This window comes from Nycticebus coucang, chromosome 4 (assembly GCF_027406575.1).
Source record: "Nycticebus coucang isolate mNycCou1 chromosome 4, mNycCou1.pri, whole genome shotgun sequence".
Classification (NCBI taxonomy): domain Eukaryota; kingdom Metazoa; phylum Chordata; class Mammalia; order Primates; family Lorisidae; genus Nycticebus; species Nycticebus coucang.
The window spans coordinates 127,450,865-127,472,641 of NC_069783.1; the positions used below are offsets into that span (position 1 = coordinate 127,450,865).

General features: G+C 39.5%; 1 pseudogene; it reads right to left on the bottom strand.

Moving 5' to 3' along the window:
* Nucleotides 1-7,368: 7,368 nt before the first annotated feature.
* Nucleotides 7,369-21,777, bottom strand: part of LOC128584404 (rho GTPase-activating protein 28-like) — a 39,760-nt pseudogene continuing 25,351 nt past the window's right edge.

The window sequence follows — 21,777 nt, forward strand, 5'->3', positions numbered from 1 at the left end:
GGTGTATTTTTTTTTTTTTTTTTGTAGTTTTTGGCCGGGACAAGGTTTGAACCCACAACCTCTGGTATATGGGGCCAGCGCCCTACTCCTTTGAGCCACAGGTGCCGCCCGGGTGTATATGTTTTTTATACATGTATACAATTTATAATGATCAAATCAGGGTAATTGGGATATCCATCACCACAAACATTTATAATTTCTATTTGTTGGAAATATTGCAAATCTTCTCCTTTAGTTACTTTGAAATATACTATAAATTCTTGTTAACTATGGTCCCACTACTGTACTACTGAACACTAGAATATATTCCTTCTATCTATTTTTGTGACCATTAACCGAACTCTTAATATCCACCCTCCCCTCTACCCTCTGGTAACCTCCAGCCTCTGGTAACCATCATTCTACTCTCTACCATGAGGTCAGGCATTTTTTAGCTTCCACATGTGAGTGAAACATGCAATATTTGTCTTTCTGTGTTGGCTTATTTCACTTAACATAATGGCCTGCATTTCCATCTATGTGGCTGCAAATGACAGGATTCCATTTTTTTATGGCTGAAAATTGTTCCATTGTGGATGTATTCATTTCCTCTTCATCCTCACCAGCATCTATTATTTTTTGTCTTTTTCTTTTTTTTGACAGTTTCTCACTATGTTGCCCTTGGTAGAGTGCTTTGGCATCACAGCTCACAGCAACCTCAAACTCTTGGGCTTAAGTGATTCTTTTGCCTCAGCTTCCCAAGTAGCTGAAACTACAGGTGCCCACCAAAACATCCGGCTATTTTTGTTGCAATTGTCCTTGTTTAGCTGGCCTGGGCTGGGTTTGAACCTGCCATCCTCGGTGCATGTGGCCGGTGCCATAATCACTGTGCTACAGGTGCAGAGCTGATTTTTTGCCTTTTTGATAATAGCAATTGGGATGAGGTGATGATCTCATTGTGGTTTAGATTTGCATTTTTCTGATGATTAATGATGTTGAGCATTTTTTATGTTCCTGTTGGCCATTTTTATGGCTTTTTTTTTTTTTTTTTGAGACAGAGCCTCAAGGTATCACACTGGGTAGAATGCGTGGCATCACAGCTCACAGCAACCTCCAACTCCTGGACTCAAACAGTTCTCCTGCCTCAGCCTGCCAAGTAGCTGGGACTACAGGTGCCCACCACAACACCTGGCTGTTTTTTGATTGCAGCCGTAATTGTTGTTTGGCAGGCCCAGGATGGATTTGAACCCACCAGCTCAGGTGTATGTGGCTGGCGCCTTAGTTGCTTGACCCATAGGCACCAAGCCATTTTTATGTCTTTTGAGAAACATATATTCATATCTTTTGCCTCTTTTTTTCCTGTTGAGTTCCTAATATTTTCTGGTTGTTAATCCCTTGTTGGATGGACATTTGCAGATGTTTTCCTTCATTCTGTAGATCGTCTCTCCACTCTGCTGATTGTTTGCTTTGTTGTTCAGAAGCTTGTTAGCTTGGCATAATTCCATTTGTCAATGTTTGCTTTTGTTATCTGTGCTTTTGAAATCTTATTCAAAAAATCTTGCCCAGACCAATGTCCTGTAGTATTTCCCCAATGTTTTCTTCTAGTAGTTTTAGGTCTTACATTTAAGTCTTTAATCCATTTGTTCTTTGATTTTTACACAGGGTAAGAGATAGAGATTTAGTTTCATTCTTCTGTATATGGATATTTAGTTTTCCCAGCACTGTTCATTGAAGAGGTGTCCTTTCACCAGGTATGTTCTTAACACCTTTGTCACAAATGATTTGGCTATAAATGAATGGATTTATTTCTGGGTTTTCTATTCTGTTTCACTGGTCTAGGATCATTCATTAAATTTTGACAGATGTATATGTCTGTATAACCCAAACACCTACCAAAATATAGAACAGTACTTTCCCATAGACATATCATGCAAGCCCCGTACATCATTTCAAATTTTATAGTAGGCACATTAAAAACTAGAAAAAAAAACTGCAAAAATTTATTTTACTAATATGTTAGTTAAGTCAGTTTTCTAAAATATATTAACAGGTAATCAATAGTAAAATAATATTAGCTATTTTACACTCTCTTTTCCCTAGTAAGTCTTCAGAATCTAGTGTGTTTCATACATAGAACACATCTTAACTCAAACTAGTCATATTTCAAGTGCTCAAAGCCCATGTGGCCTATGGACCTTCACTGGACAGTGCATACATAGGACATTTCCAACTCCCCAGAAAGGTCATTTGAGCACCTTAAGTGATTCTCTTGCTGCAGCCTCCCAAGTAGCTGGGACTACAGATACCCACCAAAACGCCTGGCTATTTTTGTTGCAGTTGTCATTGTTGTTTAGCTGGCCTGGGCAGTTCCATCTATGTTGCTGCAGTTCCAGTCAGTCTCCAAATGAACCCCACAGTGCACCTGTTGTTCTGGTTGCCCCTCCCGGTATTGTCTAGCTTTTCCTGACCTAGCATTCCATATAGATGGAATCATGCAGTAGGGAGCCTTTTGGTCTGGTTTATTTCACTCAATACAGTGTTTCTGAGATTCATTCACGTTGTTGCCTTTTTATTGCTGAGTCATGTTGCATCGTATAAATACAGCACAAGATATACATAACACATTTAATATCAAAACCATAAAGGGTATTGCATTTTGTTGAGTGTCTTTTCTGTATTTATTTTTAAAATCTTTGACTTATTCTACCTCTAAGTAAGAGATATGAACAGAATCTTCTCCAGTAAAGACAGATGAATGGCTAACAAGCATTTTTTAAAAATGCTCATTGTCCCTGATCATCAGAGAAATACAAATCATAACCACCCTGTAATATTACCTAACCCCAGTGAGAATATCCCACATCATAAAATCTCAAAGCTGCAGATGCTGGCGTGGATGTGGAGAGAAGGAAACACTTTTACCCTGCTGGGGGACTGAAAACTACCTTTTGAAATGCAGTGTAGAGAATCCTCAAAGAACTCAACTTCGACCTCCCATTTGATCCTGCAATCCCATAACTAGGCATCTACCCAGAAGAAAAAAACCATCATTTTATTATAAGGACACTTGCTCTAGACCGTATGGCAGCTCAATTTACAATTACCAAAATGTAGAAACAGCCTAAATGCCTACTAACCCAGGAATGGATTAACAAGCTATGGTATATGTATACCATGGAATACTATTCAGCCATTAAAAAGATGGAGACTTTACATGTTTTGTATTAACCTGGATTGAGTGGAACACATTCTTTTTAGTAAAGTATCACAAGAATGGAGAAGCAAGAATCCAATGTACGCAATTCTGATATGATGGCAGTATATGAGCTAATACATAACCTCGTAAGAGAAAAACTCAATTGAAGGTGGGGGGCAGGAAGAGGAGAGGAGGGAGGGAGATGGGGGTTTATGGTGTATGGCACACTTCTTGGGTGTGGGACACAATTATAAGAAGGACTTCATCTAACAAATGCAATCAGTGTAACCTAATTCTTTGTATCCTCAGTGACTCTTAACAATGAAAAAAAAATAACTTTGGCTTATTTACATATATTTTTTAGAGCATGCTCAAAGCAACAATTCAAAACAAATTTAAGAGTCTTTGCTTATTCACTTTAATTTACCCACAGCCATTACCATGGCACCAAGTGGTTTTTGCACAAGATCACCATCTGGTTCATAAATGGCAGAGATGGACTCAGCCACAGACCTTCTACTTTAAAGCTCCTATTCTTTTACCAGCCACCACTGTCTCCTTGGACTAGTCAAATAGAAGAATTCTCACATGTTTTTAGTTTTTTCTCTTTATTTTTATGGAAAAAATGGAATGTACATATTCTACTTAACAATAGGGAGGATGGGCGGAGGGTAGGTGACAGGTGGGATTACACCTGCAGTGCATCTTACAAGGATACATGTGAAACTTAGTAAATGTAGAATATAATTGTCTTAACACAATAACTAAGAAAATGCCAGGATGGCTATATTAACCAGTGTGATGAAAATGTGTCAAACTGCTTATAAAACCAATGTATGGTGCCCCATGATCACATTAATGTACACAGCTATGATTTAATATTAATAAAAAAAAGTAAAAAAAAAAAAAACAATGCAAGATGATGGGACAGACCAACCAATATTAACTTTTGAGACCAGATAAAACGTAAAACAATGACATTTTCTAGTGACATAATTTTTTAATCAAATTAGTTTAAGTAAACATTTGGAAAATGCTGTTAATTTTAAATTATGTGTGTGTCAAACTCTTGAAAATACTTGTCATATTATTTTTTATTAAGTGACATTTTACGGCAAGCAGTTAAAAATTGCCCATCAGTGGAACTATCTAATCCCACAATATATAGTCTTTTAAGGCATGTGGACCATTTGTGAAGAATAGTTGAAATGTGCCTTCTAGGAAGAAGGGACATTTTAACCTCATGTGACTTTCCAGTCAAGTATATCACATGGACAGCAGTGGGAAATACCCAAATGAAAAGATGAGTTTTAATTTCTATTCCTAAAAACCTACATCTCCACATGGTTAGAAACACAACGACTAAGGGACATGAATTCTATCAGCGTATACCCCAGATCACAGTTACTGAGTATTTTTGGTTTTAAAGCTTTGGCTAAAAATATTTTACATCATTAAACGCATATTATTAAATTACATTAAAAGCTAACTTAAATAATAAAAGACAGTTTGTAACAAAAATTGTTAAAGTTTATTAATTTTTTTCCCAAGAAAAGCAAGTGAGATAGTTTATACTGTGTATACATTGTCAAGTTGATAATCCAGTTTGTTCAAGGAGTGTTGACTCCAAGAATCATATTCCCAAGTGAGCTGCTTAACAAAGGGGTCCTCTTCTGCAGTTTAGAGGTAAAAATGAGCCATCTCTAGGACTTTTTATGAATAAATGTTTCTAAATACTTCCTCCAATACTTCTCTGGGCACTATTTTCCCAGTTGTTTATGCAGAGCACTAGAGATGAGAGAACGAGAAACTAGGATAGCATGCGGAAATACGGCATCTGCCCTTCTGTTTGCAAATGTATGATTCATTTTTGTGGATTATCGAACTTTTAAAAAACGAATCTTGATAAGGCAAAAATTCCTTCAATATCTAGGTGATAGGCATATAAAATTTTTTATTTCAGGAGTTTGTTTATTCTTAAAAATGAAGTTAGTAAAAATAGCTTCTTTAACCACACAAATGAGTCCATGTGTCTATTAATTTTTTTCTCTAATCAATTAGGTAACCCTATGACTAAGAAGAGTAGTTACATCCAAGATTGGTATTGACATAGCCTTCCATATTTTATAGTTATATAAAAGTTGTCACACTCGAATAAACCAAAGTGATTATAGTTACTGACTCAGTTAAGTCAGTGAAGAAGAGACAGTGGAGAATAAATATGCATTTATTTGAAAATGGTGATAAGTTGCAGTAAATCTTAAAACCTTTAGAACTTATGAATAGATTCTAACATATTTTGTCAATAGAAAAACCCTCAAAAAAGTAAACGGATCTATGAAATTTTGATATGAATGCAAAAATATTTTACTGTTTGAGATAATATATGAGAAAAATTTGTTGGTTTTTACATAGAAGTATAAGGTGGCTATTCAAAGACTTTCTTCCATATATGGGCATAAATTACTGCCATCATATAGGTTTGGCAACTACATAAAGTAAACTGTTGTTGTTTAAATGGAAAAAATGATAAAATCATTCTTTTCAGACTCCAGAAATTCATTATGTAAACTCACATGCCACAAAATAGCCATTTATTAAGAAGTGATGAAATGTATGAATAAATAGAAACCTTTTAATGAGTTTTCAGGCAAAGAAATAAAAATAATCAAATAAATCCAATAAATGGATCTTTGTGTTTTATATAAAAAATATATCGAAGTCCTAGAGGTCAAAACCACAATTATCTACATGTTGAATATAAGCAATGTTTTGTATGGACATCAAAGCGTAATCTAGCATACAAGAGATTTTTTTCTACATATAGACTTATAGTGTTATCACATTATGTTTGGAGGCTTGATAAGTAGACAAAAGATGTATTCTGGATTTGTGAGCAACTTTGTTATTTGAGTTGCAAGAGAATCATTTGGGCCTTGGATCTCATTAAATGTGACATAAACTTATCAAAACCTGAATCTGTGGATTCCAAGCTGAAGTATACATCAAGGGTAAATGAGAGCTCTGTCCCTGCTTCTAACTAACTGTATCTGTAGTCTCAATCCCTCGGCACATTTTGTATTTGCTCTAAATTAGAAATATGAGGTCTATGTGTTCTGGCTAATTGCAGGTCTAGAGAATGTCTCTGTAGGGTTTGACAGCAACTTGGTTTCAGCTTATCCAACATGCATCTGATTTTAAAGCCTGATACTAATCCACAGCAGTTAGCCATGTGGATTTATGGACAAAAGCTTGGATAGAACAGTATTTTTCAGCACTCTTGGATAAAACAGTTCTGCTTTTTAAAATTGGGGCTGAAGAAGTAAATATTCTACATTTATGAAATACACACAAAAAATGACACATTTGATGGGAAAGGAAATCTGTGCCTGGTCGATGGAAAGACAATCACTGAGCACCACAGCTGTGATGAGAAAATAGAAGCTCTGTGAAAGCTGACTGCAGCGGAGGTCAGGAGAACACAGGGCACCCTTTGTCAAACTGAGCTTCACTGGAGGGACCTGTGAGAGTAGGTTTTTAAAAATCCCAATTGTCAATGGGTAACAGAGACAAGTCCCTTTGCACCAGAATGCTCATAGTCATAACAGTATGATGCACATTTTCTTTACACAGAAGTTCTTGCTCCTCTAATTCAGGAGTGAAAGCATAAATGCTGTCGGTTTCATTCTAGAAACCGTCTGATTCTCTTTGGAAAGCAGATCCAGATTATTCTGCAGGGGAGAAGTTAAGGCTATTCTGACATTCTTGCTCAAGAAGGTCAATATATGCATATAACATAAGCATAGAAAAAGGGCCTCTTTCACCTCTAGTGTTCACAGCATTGGCTATAGAAAGAAGCATTGCTGATCCCCATGTATATGGGGCCAAGTTCATTTCTGCTATGAAGTCAAAATACTAGAAATGATTAGAGTTCCATGTTCTAGACTGGCCTTTCTTTTGGAAAGACCAAGTCCTCTTTACTTTTATCGAAGAAATGACACGAGGAAACTTCAGTTGTAATGGAGAACCACGGTGCTCCCGTTCCATAGTTTACGTTGGCGATGCCACCACGGAGGGCCAGAAACAGGGAGAGGGCCTTGGGGACAAATGGGCCAAAGCAGTGCTGTCTTCTCCCCACTAAACGGAGGAGAAGTGGGCATGCAATCCATGACAGCTGCCATTGTGAGGGTGTTTCAAAGACTTGCTTGGGGCTTAATCACCCACTCTGCCTGAGGATTTACATGATATACATCCAATATATAAGCGTCTGGATCCAAGCAATGCTGTCCTAAAAGAAAGACAAAAATCAATATTTTGAAGAATGTACGTCACTTTGTGTTTGCACGTGAGCACACAGTTTCTTTAAAATTTTTTTTTTTTTTAGTTTTTTATCTCAAAAAATAAGGGGTAAAAGTGTTTTTTTGTTGCCTGGATAAACTGATCATGCTGAACTCTGAGCTTTCAGGATACCCATCATCAGAATAGCATACATTGTACTCTTAATAAAAGTTTTCCTCCCCTCCCTCCCTTCCTTCCCCTTTCTTTCTTGTTTCCCTAGCTTCACTATGTCAATTAGAAAAGAACTGTTTTGGGTACAAACTCATCACATTAATGCAAACACATCCTGGAATGGTTTTACAGACAGTAACCTGACCGCTTACAGATGACCCAAGTCAAGCTCATTTTAGGAATGGTCATTTGTTTCTTTTTGTTTACTATGGATGCAATATATCTAGGGAGGAGATCCAAAATGTTAACAACAAAAAGACCATTCCAGAGGACAAGTATATTTTGAAAGCCTTCACGTGTAAGCGCACTTGAAATGTAAAGTCTCAAACAAAACTACCCAGATTTGCTTGCTTGATTTATTAATGTATCAAAAATAAATTTTGTAACTTACTATATGCCAGGCCCTATTCTTGGGGCCAGAGCTACAACAATGTATCAGACAGTCAAAAACATTCTACAGGGACTAAAGGCTAATACACATGTATGATATAAAGTAAGTCCAGCAGTTGTAAGGATGGTAGAAAAAGCAAAGGGAGGTCTCACCAAGAAGGTGACCTACTGAAAAAGACCTAGAAGAGGAGTGAGAAATGGGGATATCTAGAGGCAGAGCATTCTGGGAAAAAAGAGCACATGCAAAGGCCCTGAGGCCTAATGTGCCTCATGGCTGGGTCTGGAGGTGTGGTGTCTTGAGAGAGCCAAACATGCCCAGTGGCTGGGTCTGGAGGTGTGGGGTCTGAGAGAGGCATCAGTGCGCAGGAGGGTTTAGGGAGAGCAGTGAGATGCACTGAGCCCACCATGGGAGCTAAGTGTAAAGAGGAGGGAAGTCCACGGACTCAACCCTACAGCTCAACCCTCGTCCTCTCAGCCCAGCGGTGTGAGGCTGAGAGGACGAGAGGCAGTGGGCATGAACGGCTCTCAGGGAGCAGCAGTGAAGTGGAGCAAAGGCAGAGCTCAGGGTGTCCCTGAAACCAGGCAGAAGGATGTTGTTTCATAAAGAGGGGAATGATCCACTCAGGCAGCTCTAAAGACACCTGAATAACAGGATTTCACAACATGGGAGCCTGGTGACCTCGACAAGAAAATGGTTCTTGTGTGAAGGGGGAAATCTCAGCTGGAGTGATTTCCAGAGAGAAAGCCCAGAAAGTGGAGTGTAGACAACTGAGTCAAGTTTCGGTTCAGAGTGAAACAGAGAATTGGAAGTAGACTGGAAGAGGGGGTCAGGAGAGAGTTTTGTAAAGATGGCAGAAATTACCGGAATTTTTTTTGCAGATAAAAACACTGCAGTTGAGAGAGCAATGGAGGGAGTAGAGGCCCTGTCTGGGCAGGGGAGATCTGAGGGGAGGCAGGGCCCTGGGCAGCAGCACGGGGAGTGCGGGCACTGGGAGGGCTTTCACGGATGGGGAGAGCTGTCTTGCACTCCTACCCCCACCCCTCATCAGGGATACACGAAGAATGAACTTAGGGTGACGGTAAAAATAGAGAAAGTAAACAAAAAGACTGGCACACTTGTGGAAGTTCTCCTAACGTCCTCTGCTTTGCTTTGCGTGTGTCCCTGGGAAGAGCCTTTCCAACTTAATGGTCACACTGAAAAGGCCCCATACTCTACTCCATTACACTAAAATATTCTCATTTAAGTTTTGAAAATATTTTAGAATAGTCATGTAACTATTCTTATCTCATATTAAAAATATCTGAAATGTATTGATTTTGAATTATCTGAGAAATATGTAAAATATATACAGCATTTTTAATAATAGAAGCATTTTTTTTTTAGGGTAAGCAGAAACTTTAGGAGTGGAAGCTACTACAGAAAGCTTACCTATATTTCCTCCAATCTCATAGAGCCTGTGGTTCTGAATCTTAATACAGTCTGATGGACCATGACTAGAACAAAAGAGAAAGCATGTAATTTTAATCCTCTTTCATGATCTGCAACAATTCATTCTGCCTTAATGAAATACTCTCCACAAACTTTCTTATGACTGAAGTTAGGATAAACACAATTGTCTTTCCTGTTTGCCACAGGTAAGAAGCTGAGGTCCAAACAGGACAGGACGGTTCCACATGACCTGTGGTGCTACAGTGCTCCATGACAACCTAGGGCCTGTTCAGGCCACGCCATCAGCTCCGTCTGGGGAGGTAATTGTTACTTATTCATCAAGGCCAGCCAAGGAGCCTTGTTTATTTGTTTTGATTTTTTAAAGAGACAAGGTCTCACTCTGTTACCCAGGCTGGAGTGCATTGGCCTAACAATAAGTCATTGCTGTCTCCAATTTCTGAACTCAAACGATCCTCTGCCTCAGCCTCCCAAGTAGCAAGGGCTACAGGTACATGCCACCATGTTTGGCTAACTTTTTTTTTAATGTTTTTGTAGAGACAGGATTTTCCTATGCTGCCCACCAGGCTGGACTTGAACTCCTGGCTTCAAACAATCCTCCAGCCTCAGCCTCCCAATTGTCAGGATTACAGGCTGAGCCACTGCACCTGGCCGACAGCTGCATATTTAATATTGCTTCGTCATTGGACACATTACCCTTAAGTTTCATTTCTGCATTTGCCAAAATGTTGAAAGGAATTCTCTCCTCAGCCGCTGCCACATTTCTAAGTTTACCTAATGCTTTGCAAACTGGCCAAGGCTGACTTCATCTCAAGTCTATGCTCTACAGAAAAAGCAAGTCAGAAAAAAAAATTGGCCAATTTAATTTGTCCATCCCAGACTAGAATGCTGGGGTAGGAGAAGCCATCACTAATTTCAATTCCCACGACTTTCAATGTGGGTCTTCAAAAAGATTATGAGGAAGAAGCATGTGTGCCCCTCTTTTTTTATTCTTTTTTTAATGTTTACCATTATTCTATTATTTTTTAAGTTCAATATACAAATATCCATTGTATACCATTAACAATTAGAGAAAGTCGCCATGACAACACAAAATATGAAATACAGATATAGTATTTTATAGGGTGAGTAACTTTTTTTTTTAGTTTTTTGAACCAGATTATGTTGCTTACATTTGTTAGGTAAAGCCCCTCTTATAATTTTGTCCCTTCCCCCAAAGGTGTGTCACACACTGTGACCCCCCTAACCCCTCCCTCCTTCCCTTTCTCTACTCTCCCCCCCCCGTGTACTAGGTCATTAATTTTCCTCATATCAGAATTGAGCACATAGGATTCTTGCTTCTCCATTCTTGTGATGCTTTACTAAAAACAACGTGTTCCACTTCCATCCAGATTAATACAAAAGATGTAAAATCTCCATCTTTTAAATGGCTGAATAGTATTCCATGGTATACATGTACCACAGCTTATTAATCCATTCCTGGGTTGGGAGGCATTTAGGGTTTTTCCACATGTTGGTGATTGTAAATTGAGCTGCCATATGGTCTAAAGCAAATGTCCTTATGATAAAATGATGGTTTTTTTTTTTTCTTCTGGGTAGATGCCTAGTAATGGGATTACAGGATCAAATGGGAAGTCTAAGTTGAGTTATTTGAGGATTCTCTAATAAACTTGCTTCCAAAAAGATCGTATTAGTTTGAAGTCCCACTAACAGTGTAAAAGTGTTCCCTTCTCTCCACATCCACGCCATCTTTTTTTGTTTAGTTAAACTTCTTATTTTAGATAACTGTAGATTCACAGGTAGTTGTAAGAAACAATACATGCAGGAAATGTGTGTCCCATCTTGCAAAGCTCTAGTGCAGGGTCAGGACCAGAAGGTTGGTGCTGATTCAGTCAAGACACAAAGTGCTTCTGTCACCACAAGGGTCCCCTGTGGTTGTCATGTAGCCACATCTGCCTCCCCTCACCCAACCCTGGCCCCATCCCTAAGCTCTGGCAACTATTACCCTTTTCTGAGGCTTTTCCCCAACTCAGCATAAATCCCTAGAGATTCACCCGCATTGCTGCATTTTATTGCTGAGTCATGTTCCACAGTATGGATGGACCACGGTTAGTTTAGTCACTGACCTGTTGACAAGCACCTGGGATATTTCCTCCTCAATTTTTGACTCTATAAATAAAGCCACCATAATCATTTGTGTACAGGTTTTGTGAGAAACTAGTCTTCATTTCTTTGGATAAATGCCCAGGAGTATGAATATGGTAGCTGGATATTTACTGTCATAAAAGAAACTTCTCACCTGTTTTATGGAGTGACTGTGCTATTTTCCATTCCCACCAGCAATGAGGGTTCTGGTTTCTTTATGCATTCACCAGCACTTGTTATCTCATAAGGTTTTCTTAATAACAGCCACCATAATTAGTGTGAGAATTCTCTCTACCCTCAGTTCCTTGAATAAAAATCACATGCATTAAAGGAGGACCACTGGTGCATGTACAGATTTCATTTTTAAAGTAGAAAAATAATCCTGATATTCTAGTATAACTAAAATTTATCTATTTTTCTCTAAAATTATTTTTACCATTGAAAAGTAATTATTATTATTATTATTTTCAGTTTTTGACCAGGGCCAGGTTTGAACCCGCCAGCTCTGGTATATGGGGCTGGCACCCTACTCCTTTGAGCCACAGGCACCACCCATAAAAAAGTGATATTTTTTTTTAATTGTGGGACCCTATAAAAATGTTTTAAACAAACTTTTAATTTTAGAATGCTTTTAGATGTACAGAAAAATTATAAAGATCAGTCAGGTAGTTTCCATACACCCCACACCTTGTTCCTCCTATTATAAACATCGAACATCAATGTGATTAGAATTAATGAACCAATATTGTTAACATTATGCAGTAAGGTCTACATGTTATTTGATTACTTTCATTTTTACCTAATGTCCATTTTCTGTTCAAGGGCTCCATCCAGGGATTCCGTATTTGGTAACCACAGCAGGTGAACAGTAGCTCCTGAAATTACACCCACCTGGAAGTTCATAACTTGGCTATAGTTTGAAATGGGGTATTTGTCACATATTAAGTATCCTGAGATGAAATCATCCTGGAATTAGCGGGCACCTAAGATGAATACAGGTGATGATAAGGTGGAGGGACAGAATTGGAGTCTTCAAGTCATAGCAAATGCCAAGGTCACCAGCAACCACCAGAAGCTACAGGACAGCCACGGAGATCCTCCCTCAGAGCTTCCAGAAGGAACCCACCCCGCCAACACTGCTATTTCAGATTTCCGGCCCCTGAACTGTGAGAGAAAACATTTCAGCTGCCCAGTTTGTGGGGAAACTAACACTGTAGTCATGTGTCCTGAGACTGCTCTTGGCTGCCACCGTGTCTCACACTGACCTTGGTTTTTGTGACCTGGATAGTTCTGAGGAGCATTGCTCAGGTAGGTATTCAATGTTCTTCATTTGGGGGGTTGTCTGCTGTTCTTCTCATGTTTAGGTTGGAGTTATGTGCTCTTGGGAAGAGGATCACAGAGACAATTTTCATCATGTCTTATCAGAGGCACCAGAATCATCAGACTTGCCATTGGGAATGTTAACGCTGACCACCCGGCTGAGGTTAGAATTCTTTAATAGAAAGTTATGTTTCCCCTTTATACATACTGTGCCATAGAAGAATGTCATTCTGCACGGGCTACTTGTTAGGACTGGGGGCCCCACCCACCATTTAAAAATGTAATTGTCAAACCTACAATACTAGCATTTGGGGGCTGAGGCAGGAGGCTTGCTTGAGGACAAGAGACTAAGACCAGCTGGAGCAACATGGTGAGACTTTGTTCCCACAAAAACATAAAATAGAAAACAGTAGCTGGGTGTGGCAGCATGTGCCCATAGCCCTGGCTATTGGGTAGCTGAGGCAGCAGGATTGCTTAAGCCCAGGAATTTGAGGTTGTGTTGAGCTATATGACAAAGCCACTGCAGTCCAGACCAGGCAACACAGCAAGGCCTTGTCTCAGAAAAAAGGCAGTTGTCTCAAGTGTGTCTTCACATACATTGAGTTCCAAATATTACTAAATGGTACAATTTTTGCTCTACAATCAAATGATTTAAGATATGAATGCAAAGTAAGATGGTTTGTTGTATTTAGACCTATTTTTACCCATTCTGAAATTCTTTTCTTTTTTTAAAATAGTACCTTGAGTTCTTCCCTGATGTTCCAAGGCTTGCTGTCATCTCCTTTCTGTTTAGAGAACTTTCTTCACCCATTCTCTACAGGTAGTTTTGTTAGCAGCAAATTTTCTTAGTGTTCCTTCATCTGAGAATGTCTTTATCTTCCTTCCATTCTTGAAAAATTATTTCTGCTGAATACAGAATTCACAGTTGACAGTTCTTTTCTTTCAGTACTTGAAAAATGTTGTATTATTTCCTTCTGCTCTTCATGGTTCCAGATGGGAAATTCACTGTAATCGGAATTTCTCTGGATGTTTTGTCTTTAATATTTACAAGTCTAATGATACTATTTTGGGCATGGATTTCCCATGTGGGTTTGCTTAGCTTCTCGATTATGTCGGTTTATATATTTTCCTGACTTGGTTAAGTTTTCAGTCATTAGTTATTCAAATTCGTCTTCAGTTTCACTCTGAGTTTCCTCTCCTTTGGGGGCTCTGATATGAAATTTAGCTACCTTGTTACCGCCCCACAGACCCCTGAGGCTGTGTCCATATTTCAAGTGTAGATTGTTTCTGTTGTTCAGGATATTCCATTGAAATGTCTGAAGTTTGCTAATTTTGTCCTTTGTTCTCTCTACCCCATTACTGAGCCTGTTCAGCAAGCTTTGTCTTTTGATTTCTGCTCAGTTCCATGGTTTCCATTGGGTTCTTTTTATACTACAATGAGATTGTGCACGTTTTCGTTTGTTTCAGAATTCATTATTGCTTATGGAAACTTCTTTTCTGTCAGATAATTCTAACATCTGATTGAGATGAGTGTTGGCATCTGTGGATTGTCTTGTCTCATTCATATTGTGATTACTCTGCCATGAGGGACTGTACATTGTACCCTGGACAGACATTTAGCTATCATGAGACTGTAGGTTTTATCTCCTCTGCATTTCAGGGCATGTGGGGCTCCTGCTGAGGATAAGCACGTGGTCATGTATGTTTAGCTTCTTTCTGGGCCCTGGTGAAAAGGGGGCACCAGCTGGTGCTGCCTCACTGCCTTCAGCTGGGGGCATGACATCAGCTCCCTGCCAGGCTCTGCTGCCACCAGGTTGGGGAAATAGAGGCTGATTGTCACTGTTGTGTGGCTGCAGGGTGAGGATGAAGCTCATCTCCTCACTGAGTCCCACTGATCACAGAAGAGAGGAGGGAAGGAAGCAGTGTCAGCTGTTACTGCCTCCTGCCACCACCTCCAAGAGGTAGTGTTAGGAGTTAGCTGGATACTCGACTCCCTGCTGAGCCTGACTGATCCCGGGGGGAGAGACAGAAGCTCCACCTTGTTCAGTTTTGCTCATGGGGGTGTAAGCTCAGCTTGCAGTAATAGCCTGCACTGTGCTACCTCACTGCTGCTAAGTGTCACTGCTGCTGGGCAGAGGTGGAGACTCAGCTCACTGAGTGGGACCCTGCAGTCACCACCCAGGCTGGGGATCAGATCACCACCTGGTTTTACTGGGAACCAGATGGCAGATACATTCCCTGCTTGGTCCCCCTGAAAACATGGGGATTTTTTTTTCCATTGGTATTTGGTTGGAGCAAGGAAGTAATTGTCACAAAGGTTTGTATGGTTAGGCCATACCTTTTCCTAATCCTTTGGCTGGTGAGAATAGACGTTTCCAGAGCTCTTTTTTCACCCCTGTCTGTTGTCAGTCACAGGGTGGAAGTCACTTTGTCAGGGATAAAGGGGAGATGACAAGGAAGCTCCCAGGTCTCACCTGCATCATTTCTCAATGTCTCTTCTCCCTCTCAGAGTCTCTCTCTGCTTGTTGTTGTGTCAGCGGGAGGTTTTTAGTTTGTAAGAGGGAGGACCTACAAAGACTAGGATTCTCCCACCCTTTTTTTTAGAGACAGAGTTTTAAGCTGTTGCCCTGGGTAGAGTGCCGTGGCCTCACAGCTCACAGCAACCTCCAACTCTTGGGCTTCAGCTATTCACTTGCCTCAGCCTCCCATGTAGCTGGGACTACAGGCACCCACCACAACCCTCAGCTATTTTGGTTGCGGTTGTCATTGTTGTTTGGCAGGCCTGGGCTAGATTCAAACCTGCCAGCTCCTGTGTATGTGGCTGGTGCCCTAGCTGCTTGAGCTACAGGTGCTGAGCCACTTTCTTTTTTTTTTTTTTTTTAAACTTAAACTCAAGAAGCTATGAGCAGGTGGCCAGAGAACAAGCCTCTGGTGAAATAGGCAAACTTGGGAGCAGTTTACATTTTAACTGAAGTAGTCATAGTTCTAACCAGTAAAGGGATCAGGCAGGGCAAGATCTCTCTAACTGTTATAAAGGATTTGGGTCTATCTGCCAAGTCATTGGTTCTAATTTATTTTTATTAGAAACAATTTCTTTCAACAAAAGATCTACTAGAGAGTACAGAGCCAGTTTCACAACACATTGTGAGCCATCTGCCCCGGCAAGCTCCGCCCTCAAGGTCGTAGAGCTAGAATCGGGTGGGAGCTGATAACCCAGTGACCGAGTAGCCTAAGGGTGGGGTCTAAGCCGCCTTACAGCCCTAACCCTCAGGGGCAGAGTGAGACCAGTTTTGGCACACTGGGTAAGTGGATAGCCACTTCAGCAGTGAGTCCAGCGACAAGCACTTTCCTGGGAAAGCTTCTGCTCAGCAAGTTTACAAGTTCAAAGTGCCTTTTAAGTGGGCTGAAGAGAGATTTAGGGTGTCTACCTGCTGGGGTTTGAGAAATCAGCAGCCTCTAGTCATATCAGAACTGTGATTAACATCTCATACCCCAGAAGACCACGTGTTGTCCAGACAATATTCAACAACACATACATACTGCTTTGTTTTTGGTTGTGTTTTGTTTTTTCTATTTTTTTTTTTTTTTTTGGTTTGGTTGTTTTCTTGTTTATTTTGATGTTGTTGATGTTGTTTTGTTTTTTAATTTCAACCTTTTCCTTACAGAACTTTTTCTTTCTTAATTTTTCTAGTTTAATTATAATTTCCCATTGCTGCCTTTTTTAATAACTAGAACTTCATTTTTGTTAGTGTTTCTACTGCTATTATTTGTTTTTTCACCCAATTTTATCCCATAAAGTTTTCTGTTTGCTTGTTTTGGTTTGATTTATAGCATTTTTGTCTCTACTTGGTGGAGGTGGGGTACTGTGTCTGATCAGGTTAGCAAAGAACTGCTGACCTCAAGGGAACCACCCAACAGGGCACCCCCAGAAGGTGGTTTTCTTTAAGGTTGTGTCAAAGTACCCTATTGTACACCTGTATCGCTCTGTCTCCCTCTTTCTGTGCCTCTCTTCTTTTTGTCAATATTCCTTTTACCCACCCCTTCTCCTTTCTCTATTTTTTTTTCTTTTCACTCGATCCTCCTTTCTTTCATCCCTTTCTTGCTCTTCAACCTTCTCACCCTTCTGGTCCTGTACCAAAAGGACTCATCTAACCCTTAATCCAGAACTTAAAGAGCAAGAGGAAGTAAAAGAAAACTTAGGGCAAGGAAACAGATAAAAGAAATCACTCATGAGGAAGAATCAGCAGAAAACTCCAGGCAACATGAAGAACCAGTCCAGAACAACCCCGCCAAAGGACCATGAGGTAGCTACTGCAGAGGACTCCACCTATAAAGAAATGTTAGGTGGGTGGCACCTGTGGCTCAGTGAGTAGGGCGCCGGCCCCATGTGCCGAGGGTGGTGGGTTCAAACCCAGCCCTGGCCAAACTGCAACTACAAAAAAATAGCCAGGTGTTGGGGCAGGTGCCTGTAGTCACCGCTGCTCAAAAGAATCATGGAAGCCCAAGAGTTAGAGGTTGCTGTGAGCTGTGTGATGCCACGGCATTCTAGCCGAGGGCGGTACAGTGAGACTCTGTCTCTACAAAAAAAATAAATAAATAAAAGAAAAGAAATGTTAGGAATGACAGAAAGGGAATGTAGAATACACATGTTGAAAACAATGAAAGAAATGATGGAAACAATGAAGGAAACTGCTAATAAAGTGGAAAATAACCAAAAGGAAATCCAAAAACAGAATCAAATCAGAGGTGAATGATATGAAGAATATAAAAAGGATATAGCAGAGCTGAAGGAACTGAAACAGTCAATTAGGGAACTTAAAGATGCAATGAAAAGTATCAGCAACAGGTTAGACCGTGCAGAAGAAAGAATTTCAGAGGTAGAAGACAAAGTTCTTGAGATAACACAGATAGTAAAAGAGGCAGAAAAGAAGAGAGAGAAAGGAGAATGTTCACTGTCAGAATTATGTGACTTTATGAAGCGTTCCAACATACGAGTTATAAGAATCCCAGAAGGGGAAGAAGAATGCCCCAGAGGAATGGAAGGCATACTAGAGAATATTATAAAAGAAAATTTCCCAAATATCACCAAAGATTCTGACACACTGCTTTCAGAGGGATATCAGACCCGAGGTCGCCTCAACTCTAACCGAGCTTCTCCAAGACACATTGTGATGAACCTGTCCAAAGTCAAGACAAAAGAAAAGATTTTGCAAGCTGCCAGGAGTAAGCGCCAGTTGACCTACAGGGGCAAATCCATCAGAGTGACCACAGACTTCTCTAATGAAACTTTCCAAGCATGAAGACAATGGTCATCTATTTTTAATCTACTTAAACAGAACAATTTCCAGCCCAGAATTCTGTACCCTGCTAAGTTAAGCTTCAAAATTGACAGAGAAATCAAATCATTTATGGATATACAAACATTGAGGAAATGCACCACAACAAGACCAGCTCTACAGGAAATACTTCAACCTGTTCTGCACACTGACCACCACAATGGATCAGCAGCAAAGTAAGAACTCAGAAATTATAGGACAGAACCTAACCTCCCCACTGACACAAAAGATAAAACTAAGCAATGGACTCTCACCAAATAAGACGAATAGAATACTACCAAGCTTATCAATTATCTCAATAAATGTTAATGGCTTGAATTCCCCGCTGAAGAGACATAGATTGGCTGACTGGATTAAAAAACACAAGCCATCCATTTGCTGTCTGCAAGAAACACACCTGGCTTCAAAAGACAAATTAAAGCTCCTACTCAAGGGTTGGAAGACAATTTTTCAGGCAAATGGAATTCAGAAGAAAAGAGGAGTTGCAATCTTATTTTCAGATTCATGTGGATTTAAAGCAACTAAAGTCAAAAAAGACAAAGATGGTCACTTTATATTGGTCAAGGGAAAAATACAACAAGAAGATGTTTCAATTCTTAATATTTATGCACCCAATTTAAATGCTCCCAGATTCTTGAAACAGACCTTACTCAGTCTGAGCAATATGATATCTGATAATACCATCATAACAGGGGACTTTAGCACTCCTCTTACAGAGCTGGACAGATCCTCTAAACAGAAATTAAACAAAGATATAAGAGATATAAGTGAGACCCTAGAACAACTGTGCTTGATAGACACATATAGAACACTCCATCCCAAAGATAAAGAATATACATTCTTCTCATCACCCCATGGAATATTCTCCAAAATTGATCATATCCTGGGACACAAAACAAATATCAACAGAATCAAAAGAATTGAAATTTTACCTTGCATCTTCTCAGACCATAAGGCACTAAAGGTGGAACTCAACTCTAACAAAAATGCTCGACCCCACCCAAAGGCATGGAAATTAAACAATCTTCTGTTGAATAACAGATGGGTGCAGGAAGAGATAAAACAGGAAATCATTAACTTCCTTGAGCATAACAACAATGAAGACACAAGCTACCAAAACCTGTGGGATACTGCAAAAGCAGTTTTGAGGGGAAAATTTATCACTTTAGATGCCTACATTCGAAAAACAGAAAGTGAGCACATCAACAATCTCACAAGCTATCTTATGGAGTCGGAAAAAGAAGAACAATCTAAGCCTAAGGTCAGTAGAAGAAAAGAAATGTCCAAAATCAAATCAGACATCAATGAAATTGAAAACAAAAGAATCATTCAGAAAATTAATGAAACAAGGAGTTGGTTTTTTGAAAAAATAAATAAAATAGATAAACCATTGGCCAGACTAACGAGGAATAAAAAAGTAAAATCTCTAGTAACCTCAATCAGAAATGATAAAGGGGAAATAACAACTGATCCCACAGAGATACAAGTGATCATCTCTGAATACTACTGGAAACTCTATGCCCAGAAATTTGACAATGTGAAAGAAATGGATCAATATTTGGAATCACATCCTCTCCCTAGACTTACCCAGGAAGAAATAGACCTCCTGAACAGACCAATTTCAAGCAATGAGATCGAAGAAACAATAAAAAATCTTCCAACCAAAAAATGCCTTGGTCCAGATGGCTTCACACCAGAATTCTATCAAACCTTCAAGGAAGAGCTTATTCCTGTACTGCAGAAATTATTCTAGAAAATTGAGGAAGAAGGAATCTTCCCCAACACATTCTATGAAGCAAACATCACCCTGATACCAAAACCAGGAAAAGACCCAAACAAAAAGGAGAATTTCAGACCAATCTCACTCATGAATATAGATGCAAAAATTCTCAACAAAATCCTAGCCAATGGATTACAGCTTATCATCAAAAAAGTCATTCATCATGATCAAGTAGGCTTCATCCCAGGGATGCAAGGCTGGTTTAACATATGCAAGTCCATAAACGTTATCCACCATATTAACAGAGGCAAAAATAAAGATCACATGATCCTCTCAATAGATGCAGAAAAAGCATTTGATAAAATCCAGCATCCTTTTCTAATTAGAACACTGAAGAGTATAGGCACAGGTGGCACATTTCTAAAACTGATTGAAGCTATCTATGACAAACCCACAGCCTATATTTTACTGAATGGAGTAAAGCTGAAAGCTTTTCCTCTTAGAACTGGAACCAGACAAGGTTGTCCTCTGTCACCTTTACTATTCAACATAGTGCCGGAAGTTCTAGCCAATACAATTAGGCAAAGCAAGGAAATAAAGGGAATCCAAATGGAAGTAGAGGAGGTCAAACTCTCCCTCTTTGCTGATGACATGATCTTATACTTAGGGAACCCCAAAGACTCAACCACAAGACTCCTAGAAGTCATCAAAAAATACAGTAATGTTTCAGGATATAAAATCAATGTCCCCAAGTCAGTAGCCTTTGTATACACCAGTAACAATCAAGATGAGAAGCTAATTAAGGACACAACTCCCTTCACCATAGTTTCAAAGAAAATGAAATACCTAAGAACATACCTAACGAAGGAGGTGAAGGACCTCTATAAAGAAAATTATGAAATCCTCAGAAAGGAAATAGCAGAGGACATTAACAAATGGAAGAACATACCATGCTCATGGATGGGAAGAATCAACATTGTTAAAATGACTATACTTCCCAAAGCAATCTACCTATTCAATGCCATTCCTATCAAAATACCAACATAGTACTTTCAAGATTTGGAGAAAATGATTCTGCATTTTGTATGGAACTGGAAAAAACCCCGTATAGCTAAGGCAGTTCTTAGTAATAAAAATAAAGCTGGGGGCATCAGCATACCAGACTTTAGTCTGCCCTACAAAGCCATAGTGGTCAAGACAGCATGGTACTGGCACAAAAACAGAGACATAGACACTTGGAATCGAACTGAACACCAAGAAATGAACCTAACATCTTACAACCACCTAATCTTTGATAAACGAAACAAGAACATACCTTGGAGGAAAGATTCCCTATTCAATAAATGGTGTTGGGAGAACTGCATGTCTACATGTAAAAGACTGAAACTGGACCCACACCTTTCCCCACTCACAAAAATTGATTCAAGATGGATAAAGGACTTAAATTTAAGGCATGAAACAATCAAAATCCTCAAAGAAAGCATAGGGAAAACACTGGAAGATGTTGGCCTGGGGAAAGACTTCATGAAGAAGACTGCCATGGCAATTGCAACAACAACAAAAATAAACAAATGGGACTTCATTAAACTGAAAAGCTTCTGTACAGCTAAGGAGACAATAACCAAAGCAAAGAGACAACCTACACAATGAGAAAGGATATTTGCATATTTTCAATCAGACCAAGTTGATAACTAGGATCTATAGAGAACTCAAATTAATCCACATGAAAAAAGCC